The sequence below is a fragment of the Barbatula barbatula genome (assembly GCF_947034865.1).
Source record: "Barbatula barbatula genome assembly, chromosome: 17".
NCBI classification, from domain to species: domain Eukaryota; kingdom Metazoa; phylum Chordata; class Actinopteri; order Cypriniformes; family Nemacheilidae; genus Barbatula; species Barbatula barbatula.
The window spans coordinates 17,800,100-17,813,250 of record NC_136780.1 but is presented as its reverse complement, the minus strand read 5'-3'; positions in this window follow the sequence as shown (position 1 = coordinate 17,813,250).

Below are 13,151 nucleotides of genomic sequence, written 5' to 3'. Positions count from 1 at the left end.
TGTTCATTACTAAAATGCTCTAATTGAGCTGTTAGAATGTCAGAAACAAGCTTTCTGAGCTGAGAACTGCATTTTGTGACATAGTTCATCAGTGGATGATGAGAATGTCAGTTTTGACAAAGAACACTGTTCATTACTGAAATGCTCCAATTGAGCTGTTAGAATGTCAGAAACAAATTTTCTGAGCTGAGAAATGCATTTTGTGACAAAGTGCATCAGTGGATGATGAGAATGTCAGTTTTGACAAAGAACACTGATCATCACTAAAATGCTCCAATTAAGCTGTTAGAATGTCAGAAACAAGCTTTCTGAGCTAAGAACTGCATTTTGTGACATAGTTCATCAGTGGATGATGAGAATGTCAGTTTTGACAAAGAACACTGTTCATTACTGAAATGCTCCAATTGAGCTGTTAGAATGTCAGAAACAAGCTTTCTGAGCTGAGAAATGCATTTTGTGACAAAGTGCATCAGTGGATGATGAGAATGTCAGTTTTGACAAAGAACACTGTTCATTACTAAAATGCTCCAATTGAGCTGTTAGAATGTTAGAAACAAGCTTTCTGAGGTGAGAACTGCATTTTTTGACATAGTTCATCAGTGGATGATGAGAATGTCAGTTTTGACAAAGAACACTGTTCATTACTAAAATACTCCAATTGAGCTGTTAGAATGTCAGAAACAAGCTTTCTGAGCTGAAAACTGCATTTTGTGACAAAACGCATCAGTGGATGATGAGAATGTCAGTTTTGACAAAGAACACCGATCATTACTAAAATGCTCCAATTGAGCTGTTAGAATGTCAGAAACAAGCTTTCTGAGCTGAGAACTGCATTTTGTGACAAAAAGCATCAGTGGATGATGAGAATGTCAGTTTTGACAAAGAACACTGATCATTACTAAAATGCTCCAATTGAGCTGTTAGAATGTCAGAAACAAGCTTTCTGAGCTGAGAACTGCATTTTGTGACATAGTTCATCAGTGGATGATGAGAATGTCAGTTTTGACAAAGAACACTGTTCATTACTGAAATGCTCCAATTGAGCTGTTAGAATGTCAGAAACAAATTTTCTGAGCTGAGAAATGCATTTTGTGACAAAGTGCATCAGTGGATGATGAGAATGTCAGTTTTGACAAAGAACACTGATCATCACTAAAATGCTCCAATTAAGCTGTTAGAATGTCAGAAACAAGCTTTCTGAGCTGAGAACTGCATTTTGTGACATAGTTCATCAGTGGATGATGAGAATGTCAGTTTTGACAAAGAACACTGTTCATTACTGAAATGCTCCAATTGAGCTGTTAGAATGTCAGAAACAAGCTTTCTGAGCTGAGAAATGCATTTTTTGACAAAAAGCATCAGTGGATGATGAGAATGTCAGTTTTGACAAAGAACACTGATCATTACTAAAATGCTCCAATTGAGCTGTTAGAATGTCAGAAACAAGCTTTCTGAGCTGAGAACTGCATTTTGTGACATAGTTCATCAGTGGATGATGAGAATGTCAGTTTTGACAAAGAACACTGTTCATTACTGAAATGCTCCAATTGAGCTGTTAGAATGTCAGAAACAAGCTTTCTGAGCTGAGAACTGCATTTTGTGACAAAAAGCATCAGTGGATGATGAGAATGTCAGTTTTGACAAAGAACACTGATCATCACTAAAATGCTCCAATTAAGCTGTTAGAATGTCAGAAACAAGCTTTCTGAGCTGAGAACTGCATTTTGTGACATAGTTCATCAGTGGATGATGAGAATGTCAGTTTTGACAAAGAACACTGTTCATTACTGAAATGCTCCAATTGAGCTGTTAGAATGTCAGAAACAAGCTTTCTGAGCTGAGAACTGCATTTTGTGACAAAAAGCATCAGTGGATGATGAGAATGTCAGTTTTGACAAAGAACACTGTTCATTACTGAAATGCTCCAATTGAGCTGTTAGAATGTCAGAAACAAATTTTCTGAGCTGAGAAATGCATTTTGTGACAAAGTGCATCAGTAGATGATGAGAATGTCAGTTTTGACAAAGAACACTGATCATCACTAAAATGCTCCAATTGAGCTGTTAGAATGTCAGAAACAAGCTTTCTGAGCTGAGAACTGCATTTTGTGACAAAGTGCATCAGTGGATGATGAGAATGTCAGTTTTGACAAAGAACACTGTTCATTACTGAAATGCTCCAATTGAGCTGTTAGAATGTCAGAAACAAGCTTTCTGAGCTGAAAACTGCATTTTGTGACAAAAAGCATCAGTGGATGATGAGAATGTCAGTTTTGACAAAGAACACTGATCATTACTAAAATGCTCCAATTGAGCTGTTAGAATGTCAGAAACAAGCTTTCTGAGCTGAGAAATGCATTTTGTGACAAAGTGCTTCAGTGGATGATGAGAATGTCAGTTTTGACAAAGAACACTGTTCATTACTAAAATGCTCTAATTGAGCTGTTAGAATGTCAGAAACAAGCTTTCTGAGCTGAGAACTGCATTTTGTGACAAAAAGCATCAGTGGATGATGAGAATGTCAGTTTTGACAAAGAACACTGATCATTACTAAAATGCTCCAATTGAGCTGTTAGAATGTCAGAAACAAGCTTTCTGAGCTGAGAACTGCATTTTGTGACATAGTTCATCAGTGGATGATGAGAATGTCAGTTTTGACAAAGAACACTGTTCATTACTGAAATGCTCCAATTGAGCTGTTAGAATGTCAGAAACAAATTTTCTGAGCTGAGAAATGCATTTTGTGACAAAGTGCATCAGTGGATGATGAGAATGTCAGTTTTGACAAAGAACACTGATCATCACTAAAATGCTCCAATTAAGCTGTTAGAATGTCAGAAACAAGCTTTCTGAGCTGAGAACTGCATTTTGTGACATAGTTCATCAGTGGATGATGAGAATGTCAGTTTTGACAAAGAACACTGTTCATTACTAAAATGCTCTAATTGAGCTGTTAGAATGTTAGAAACAAGCTTTCTGAGCTGAGAACTGCATTTTTTGACATAGTTCATCAGTGGATGATGAGAATGTCAGTTTTGACAAAGAACACTGTTCATTACTTAAATGCTCCAATTGAGCTGTTAGAATGTCAGAAACAAGCTTTCTGAGCTGAAAACTGCATTTTGTGACAAAACGCATCAGTGGATGATGAGAATGTCAGTTTTGACAAAGAACACTGATCATTACTAAAATGCTCCAATTGAGCTGTTAGAATGTCAGAAACAAGCTTTCTGAGCTGAGAACTGCATTTTGTGACAAAAAGCGTCAGTGGATGATGAGAATGTCAGTTTTGACAAAGAACACTGATCATTACTAAAATGCTCCAATTGAGCTGTTAGAATGTCAGAAACAAGCTTTCTGAGCTGAGAAATGCATTTTGTGACAAAGTGCTTCAGTGGATGATGAGAATGTCAGTTTTGACAAAGAACACTGTTCATTACTAAAATGCTCTAATTGAGCTGTTAGAATGTCAGAAACAAGCTTTCTGAGCTGAGAACTGCATTTTGTGACATAGTTCATCAGTGGATGATGAGAATGTCAGTTTTGACAAAGAACACTGTTCATTACTGAAATGCTCCAATTGAGCTGTTAGAATGTCAGAAACAAATTTTCTGAGCTGAGAAATGCATTTTGTGACAAAGTGCATCAGTGGATGATGAGAATGTCAGTTTTGACAAAGAACACTGATCATCACTAAAATGCTCCAATTAAGCTGTTAGAATGTCAGAAACAAGCTTTCTGAGCTGAGAACTGCATTTTGTGACATAGTTCATCAGTGGATGATGAGAATGTCAGTTTTGACAAAGAACACTGTTCATTACTGAAATGCTCCAATTGAGCTGTTAGAATGTCAGAAACAAGCTTTCTGAGCTGAGAAATGCATTTTTTGACAAAAAGCATCAGTGGATGATGAGAATGTCAGTTTTGACAAAGAACACTGATCATTACTAAAATGCTCCAATTGAGCTGTTAGAATGTCAGAAACAAACTTTCTGAGCTGAGAACTGCATTTTGTGACATAGTTCATCAGTGGATGATGAGAATGTCAGTTTTGACAAAGAACACTGTTCATTACTGAAATGCTCCAATTGAGCTGTTAGAATGTCAGAAACAAGCTTTCTGAGCTGAGAACTGCATTTTGTGACAAAAAGCATCAGTGGATGATGAGAATGTCAGTTTTGACAAAGAACACTGATCATTACTAAAATGCTCCAATTGAGCTGTTAGAATGTCAGAAACAAGCTTTCTGAGCTGAGAAATGCATTTTGTGACAAAGTGCTTCAGTGGATGATGAGAATGTCAGTTTTGACAAAGAACACTGTTCATTACTAAAATGCTCTAATTGAGCTGTTAGAATGTCAGAAACAAGCTTTCTGAGCTGAGAACTGCATTTTGTGACAAAAAGCATCAGTGGATGATGAGAATGTCAGTTTTGACAAAGAACACTGATCATTACTAAAATGCTCCAATTGAGCTGTTAGAATGTCAGAAACAAGCTTTCTGAGCTGAGAACTGCATTTTGTGACATAGTTCATCAGTGGATGATGAGAATGTCAGTTTTGACAAAGAACACTGTGCATTACTGAAATGCTCCAATTGAGCTGTTAGAATGTCAGAAACAAATTTTCTGAGCTGAGAAATGCATTTTGTGACAAAGTGCATCAGTGGATGATGAGAATGTCAGTTTTGACAAAGAACACTGATCATCACTAAAATGCTCCAATTAAGCTGTTAGAATGTCAGAAACAAGCTTTCTGAGCTGAGAACTGCATTTTGTGACATAGTTCATCAGTGGATGATGAGAATGTCAGTTTTGACAAAGAACACTGATCATTACTAAAATGCTCCAATTGAGCTGTTAGAATGTCAGAAACAAGCTTTCTGAGCTGAGAACTGCATTTTGTGACATAGTTCATCAGTGGATGATGAGAATGTCAGTTTTGACAAAGAACACTGTTCATTACTAAAATGCTCTAATTGAGCTGTTAGAATGTTAGAAACAAGCTTTCTGAGCTGAGAACTGCATTTTTTGACATAGTTCATCAGTGGATGATGAGAATGTCAGTTTTGACAAAGAACACTGTTCATTACTTAAATGCTCCAATTGAGCTGTTAGAATGTCAGAAACAAGCTTTCTGAGCTGAAAACTGCATTTTGTGACAAAACGCATCAGTGGATGATGAGAATGTCAGTTTTGACAAAGAACACTGATCATTACTAAAATGCTCCAATTGAGCTGTTAGAATGTCAGAAACAAGCTTTCTGAGCTGAGAACTGCATTTTGTGACAAAAAGCATCAGTGGATGATGAGAATGTCAGTTTTGACAAAGAACACTGATCATTACTAAAATGCTCCAATTGAGCTGTTAGAATGTCAGAAACAAGCTTTCTGAGCTGAAAACTGCATTTTGTGACAAAAAGCATCAGTGGATGATGAGAATGTCAGTTTTGACAAAGAACACTGATCATTACTAAAATGCTCCAATTGAGCTGTTAGAATGTCAGAAACAAGCTTTCTGAGCTGAGAACTGCATTTTGTGACATAGTTCATCAGTGGATGATGAGAATGTCAGTTTTGACAAAGAACACTGTTCATTACTGAAATGCTCCAATTGAGCTGTTAGAATGTCAGAAACAAGCTTTCTGAGCTGAGAACTGCATTTTGTGACAAAAAGCATCAGTGGATGATGAGAATGTCAGTTTTGACAAAGAACACTGATCATTACTAAAATGCTCCAATTGAGCTGTTAGAATGTCAGAAACAAGCTTTCTGAGCTGAGAACTGCATTTTGTGACATAGTTCATCAGTGGATGATGAGAATGTCAGTTTTGACAAAGAACACTGTTCATTACTGAAATGCTCCAATTGAGCTGTTAGAATGTCAGAAACAAATTTTCTGAGCTGAGAAATGCATTTTGTGACAAAGCGCATCAGTGGATGATGAGAATGTCAGTTTTGACAAAGAACACTGATCATCACTAAAATGCTCTAATTGAGCTGTTAGAATGTCAGAAACAAGCTTTCTGAGCTGAGAACTGCATTTTGTGACAAAAAGCATCAGTGGATGATGAGAATGTCAGTTTTGACAAAGAACACTGATCATTACTAAAATGCTCCAATTGAGCTGTTAGAATGTCAGAAACAAGCTTTCTGAGCTGAGAACTGCATTTTGTGACATAGTTCATCAGTGGATGATGAGAATGTCAGTTTTGACAAAGAACACTGTTCATTACTGAAATGCTCCAATTGAGCTGTTAGAATGTCAGAAACAAATTTTCTGAGCTGAGAAATGCATTTTGTGACAAAGTGCATCAGTGGATGATGAGAATGTCAGTTTTGACAAAGAACACTGATCATCACTAAAATGCTCCAATTAAGCTGTTAGAATGTCAGAAACAAGCTTTCTGAGCTGAGAACTGCATTTTGTGACATAGTTCATCAGTGGATGATGAGAATGTCAGTTTTGACAAAGAACACTGATCATTACTAAAATGCTCCAATTGAGCTGTTAGAATGTCAGAAACAAGCTTTCTGAGCTGAGAACTGCATTTTGTGACATAGTTCATCAGTGGATGATGAGAATGTCAGTTTTGACAAAGAACACTGTTCATTACTAAAATGCTCTAATTGAGCTGTTAGAATGTTAGAAACAAGCTTTTTGAGCTGAGAACTGCATTTTTTGACATAGTTCATCAGTGGATGATGAGAATGTCAGTTTTGACAAAGAACACTGTTCATTACTTAAATGCTCCAATTGAGCTGTTAGAATGTCAGAAACAAGCTTTCTGAGCTGAAAACTGCATTTTTTGACAAAACGCATCAGTGGATGATGAGAATGTCAGTTTTGACAAAGAACACTGATCATTACTAAAATGCTCCAATTGAGCTGTTAGAATGTCAGAAACAAGCTTTCTGAGCTGAGAACTGCATTTTGTGACAAAAAGCATCAGTGGATGATGAGAATGTCAGTTTTGACAAAGAACACTGATCATTACTAAAATGCTCCAATTGAGCTGTTAGAATGTCAGAAACAAGCTTTCTGAGCTGAGAAATGCATTTTGTGACAAAGTGCTTCAGTGGATGATGAGAATGTCAGTTTTGACAAAGAACACTGTTCATTACTAAAATGCTCTAATTGAGCTGTTAGAATGTCAGAAACAAGCTTTCTGAGCTGAGAACTGCATTTTGTGACATAGTTCATCAGTGGATGATGAGAATGTCAGTTTTGACAAAGAACACTGTTCATTACTAAAATGCTCTAATTGAGCTGTTAGAATGTCAGAAACAAGCTTTCTGAGCTGAGAACTGCATTTTGTGACATAGTTCATCAGTGGATGATGAGAATGTCAGTTTCTTACAAAGAACACTGTTCATTACTGAAATGCTCCAATTGAGCTGTTAGAATGTCAGAAACAAGCTTTCTGAGCTGAGAACTGCATTTTGTGACATAGTTCATCAGTGGATGATGAGAATGTCAGTTTTGACAAAGAACACTGTTCATTACTGAAATGCTCCAATTGAGCTGTTAGAATGTCAGAAACAAATTTTCTGAGCTGAGAAATGCATTTTGTGACAAAGTGCATCAGTGGATGATGAGAATGTCAGTTTTGACAAAGAACACTGATCATCACTAAAATGCTCCAATTAAGCTGTTAGAATGTCAGAAACAAGCTTTCTGAGCTGAGAACTGCATTTTGTGACATAGTTCATCAGTGGATGATGAGAATGTCAGTTTTGACAAAGAACACTGTTCATTACTAAAATGCTCTAATTGAGCTGTTAGAATGTCAGAAACAACTTTCTGAGCTGAGAAATGCATTTTGTGACAAAAAGCATCAGTGGATGATGAGAATGTCAGTTTTGACAAAGAACACTGATCATTACTAAAATGCTCCAATTGAGCTGTTAGAATGTCAGAAACAAGCTTTCTGAGCTGAGAACTGCATTTTGTGACATAGTTCATCAGTGGATGATGAGAATGTCAGTTTTGACAAAGAACACTGTTCATTACTAAAATGCTCTAATTGAGCTGTTAGAATGTTAGAAACAAGCTTTCTGAGCTGAGAACTGCATTTTTTGACATAGTTCATCAGTGGATGATGAGAATGTCAGTTTTGACAAAGAACACTGTTCATTACTTAAATGCTCCAATTGAGCTGTTAGAATGTCAGAAACAAGCTTTCTGAGCTGAAAACTGCATTTTGTGACAAAACGCATCAGTGGATGATGAGAATGTCAGTTTTGACAAAGAACACTGATCATTACTAAAATGCTCCAATTGAGCTGTTAGAATGTCAGAAACAAGCTTTCTGAGCTGAGAACTGCATTTTGTGACAAAAAGCGTCAGTGGATGATGAGAATGTCAGTTTTGACAAAGAACACTGATCATTACTAAAATGCTCCAATTGAGCTGTTAGAATGTTAGAAACAAGCTTTCTGAGCTGAGAAATGCATTTTGTGACAAAGTGCTTCAGTGGATGATGAGAATGTCAGTTTTGACAAAGAACACTGTTCATTACTGAAATGCTCCAATTGAGCTGTTAGAATGTCAGAAACAAATTTTCTGAGCTGAGAAATGCATTTTGTGACAAAGTGCATCAGTGGATGATGAGAATGTCAGTTTTGACAAAGAACACTGATCATCACTAAAATGCTCCAATTAAGCTGTTAGAATGTCAGAAACAAGCTTTCTGAGCTGAGAACTGCATTTTGTGACATAGTTCATCAGTGGATGATGAGAATGTCAGTTTTGACAAAGAACACTGTTCATTACTAAAATGCTCTAATTGAGCTGTTAGAATGTTAGAAACAAGCTTTCTGAGCTGAGAACTGCATTTTTTGACATAGTTCATCAGTGGATGATGAGAATGTCAGTTTTGACAAAGAACACTGTTCATTACTTAAATGCTCCAATTGAGCTGTTAGAATGTCAGAAACAAGCTTTCTGAGCTGAGAACTGCATTTTGTGACAAAACGCATCAGTGGATGATGAGAATGTCAGTTTTGACAAAGAACACTGATCATTACTAAAATGCTCCAATTGAGCTGTTAGAATGTCAGAAACAAGCTTTCTGAGCTGAGAACTGCATTTTGTGACAAAAAGCGTCAGTGGATGATGAGAATGTCAGTTTTGACAAAGAACACTGATCATTACTAAAATGCTCCAATTGAGCTGTTAGAATGTCAGAAACAAGCTTTCTGAGCTGAGAAATGCATTTTGTGACAAAGTGCTTCAGTGGATGATGAGAATGTCAGTTTTGACAAAGAACACTGTTCATTACTAAAATGCTCTAATTGAGCTGTTAGAATGTCAGAAACAAGCTTTCTGAGCTGAGAACTGCATTTTGTGACATAGTTCATCAGTGGATGATGAGAATGTCAGTTTTGACAAAGAACACTGTTCATTACTGAAATGCTCCAATTGAGCTGTTAGAATGTCAGAAACAAATTTTCTGAGCTGAGAAATGCATTTTGTGACAAAGTGCATCAGTGGATGATGAGAATGTCAGTTTTGACAAAGAACACTGATCATCACTAAAATGCTCCAATTAAGCTGTTAGAATGTCAGAAACAAGCTTTCTGAGCTGAGAACTGCATTTTGTGACATAGTTCATCAGTGGATGATGAGAATGTCAGTTTTGACAAAGAACACTGTTCATTACTGAAATGCTCCAATTGAGCTGTTAGAATGTCAGAAACAAGCTTTCTGAGCTGAGAAATGCATTTTTTGACAAAAAGCATCAGTGGATGATGAGAATGTCAGTTTTGACAAAGAACACTGATCATTACTAAAATGCTCCAATTGAGCTGTTAGAATGTCAGAAACAAACTTTCTGAGCTGAGAACTGCATTTTGTGACATAGTTCATCAGTGGATGATGAGAATGTCAGTTTTGACAAAGAACACTGTTCATTACTGAAATGCTCCAATTGAGCTGTTAGAATGTCAGAAACAAGCTTTCTGAGCTGAGAACTGCATTTTGTGACAAAAAGCATCAGTGGATGATGAGAATGTCAGTTTTGACAAAGAACACTGATCATTACTAAAATGCTCCAATTGAGCTGTTAGAATGTCAGAAACAAGCTTTCTGAGCTGAGAAATGCATTTTGTGACAAAGTGCTTCAGTGGATGATGAGAATGTCAGTTTTGACAAAGAACACTGTTCATTACTAAAATGCTCTAATTGAGCTGTTAGAATGTCAGAAACAAGCTTTCTGAGCTGAGAACTGCATTTTGTGACAAAAAGCATCAGTGGATGATGAGAATGTCAGTTTTGACAAAGAACACTGATCATTACTAAAATGCTCCAATTGAGCTGTTAGAATGTCAGAAACAAGCTTTCTGAGCTGAGAACTGCATTTTGTGACATAGTTCATCAGTGGATGATGAGAATGTCAGTTTTGACAAAGAACACTGTGCATTACTGAAATGCTCCAATTGAGCTGTTAGAATGTCAGAAACAAATCTTCTGAGCTGAGAAATGCATTTTGTGACAAAGTGCATCAGTGGATGATGAGAATGTCAGTTTTGACAAAGAACACTGATCATCACTAAAATGCTCCAATTAAGCTGTTAGAATGTCAGAAACAAGCTTTCTGAGCTGAGAACTGCATTTTGTGACATAGTTCATCAGTGGATGATGAGAATGTCAGTTTTGACAAAGAACACTGATCATTACTAAAATGCTCCAATTGAGCTGTTAGAATGTCAGAAACAAGCTTTCTGAGCTGAGAACTGCATTTTGTGACATAGTTCATCAGTGGATGATGAGAATGTCAGTTTTGACAAAGAACACTGTTCATTACTAAAATGCTCTAATTGAGCTGTTAGAATGTTAGAAACAAGCTTTCTGAGCTGAGAACTGCATTTTTTGACATAGTTCATCAGTGGATGATGAGAATGTCAGTTTTGACAAAGAACACTGTTCATTACTTAAATGCTCCAATTGAGCTGTTAGAATGTCAGAAACAAGCTTTCTGAGCTGAAAACTGCATTTTGTGACAAAACGCATCAGTGGATGATGAGAATGTCAGTTTTGACAAAGAACACTGATCATTACTAAAATGCTCCAATTGAGCTGTTAGAATGTCAGAAACAAGCTTTCTGAGCTGAGAACTGCATTTTGTGACAAAAAGCATCAGTGGATGATGAGAATGTCAGTTTTGACAAAGAACACTGATCATTACTAAAATGCTCCAATTGAGCTGTTAGAATGTCAGAAACAAGCTTTCTGAGCTGAAAACTGCATTTTGTGACAAAAAGCATCAGTGGATGATGAGAATGTCAGTTTTGACAAAGAACACTGATCATTACTAAAATGCTCCAATTGAGCTGTTAGAATGTCAGAAACAAGCTTTCTGAGCTGAGAACTGCATTTTGTGACATAGTTCATCAGTGGATGATGAGAATGTCAGTTTTGACAAAGAACACTGTTCATTACTGAAATGCTCCAATTGAGCTGTTAGAATGTCAGAAACAAGCTTTCTGAGCTGAGAACTGCATTTTGTGACAAAAAGCATCAGTGGATGATGAGAATGTCAGTTTTGACAAAGAACACTGATCATTACTAAAATGCTCCAATTGAGCTGTTAGAATGTCAGAAACAAGCTTTCTGAGCTGAGAACTGCATTTTGTGACATAGTTCATCAGTGGATGATGAGAATGTCAGTTTTGACAAAGAACACTGTTCATTACTGAAATGCTCCAATTGAGCTGTTAGAATGTCAGAAACAAATTTTCTGAGCTGAGAAATGCATTTTGTGACAAAGCGCATCAGTGGATGATGAGAATGTCAGTTTTGACAAAGAACACTGATCATCACTAAAATGCTCTAATTGAGCTGTTAGAATGTCAGAAACAAGCTTTCTGAGCTGAGAACTGCATTTTGTGACAAAAAGCATCAGTGGATGATGAGAATGTCAGTTTTGACAAAGAACACTGATCATTACTAAAATGCTCCAATTGAGCTGTTAGAATGTCAGAAACAAGCTTTCTGAGCTGAGAACTGCATTTTGTGACATAGTTCATCAGTGGATGATGAGAATGTCAGTTTTGACAAAGAACACTGTTCATTACTGAAATGCTCCAATTGAGCTGTTAGAATGTCAGAAACAAATTTTCTGAGCTGAGAAATGCATTTTGTGACAAAGTGCATCAGTGGATGATGAGAATGTCAGTTTTGACAAAGAACACTGATCATCACTAAAATGCTCCAATTAAGCTGTTAGAATGTCAGAAACAAGCTTTCTGAGCTGAGAACTGCATTTTGTGACATAGTTCATCAGTGGATGATGAGAATGTCAGTTTTGACAAAGAACACTGATCATTACTAAAATGCTCCAATTGAGCTGTTAGAATGTCAGAAACAAGCTTTCTGAGCTGAGAACTGCATTTTGTGACATAGTTCATCAGTGGATGATGAGAATGTCAGTTTTGACAAAGAACACTGTTCATTACTAAAATGCTCTAATTGAGCTGTTAGAATGTTAGAAACAAGCTTTTTGAGCTGAGAACTGCATTTTTTGACATAGTTCATCAGTGGATGATGAGAATGTCAGTTTTGACAAAGAACACTGTTCATTACTTAAATGCTCCAATTGAGCTGTTAGAATGTCAGAAACAAGCTTTCTGAGCTGAAAACTGCATTTTTTGACAAAACGCATCAGTGGATGATGAGAATGTCAGTTTTGACAAAGAACACTGATCATTACTAAAATGCTCCAATTGAGCTGTTAGAATGTCAGAAACAAGCTTTCTGAGCTGAGAACTGCATTTTGTGACAAAAAGCATCAGTGGATGATGAGAATGTCAGTTTTGACAAAGAACACTGATCATTACTAAAATGCTCCAATTGAGCTGTTAGAATGTCAGAAACAAGCTTTCTGAGCTGAGAAATGCATTTTGTGACAAAGTGCTTCAGTGGATGATGAGAATGTCAGTTTTGACAAAGAACACTGTTCATTACTAAAATGCTCTAATTGAGCTGTTAGAATGTCAGAAACAAGCTTTCTGAGCTGAGAACTGCATTTTGTGACATAGTTCATCAGTGGATGATGAGAATGTCAGTTTTGACAAAGAACACTGTTCATTACTAAAATGCTCTAATTGAGCTGTTAGAATGTCAGAAACAAGCTTTCTGAGCTGAGAACTGC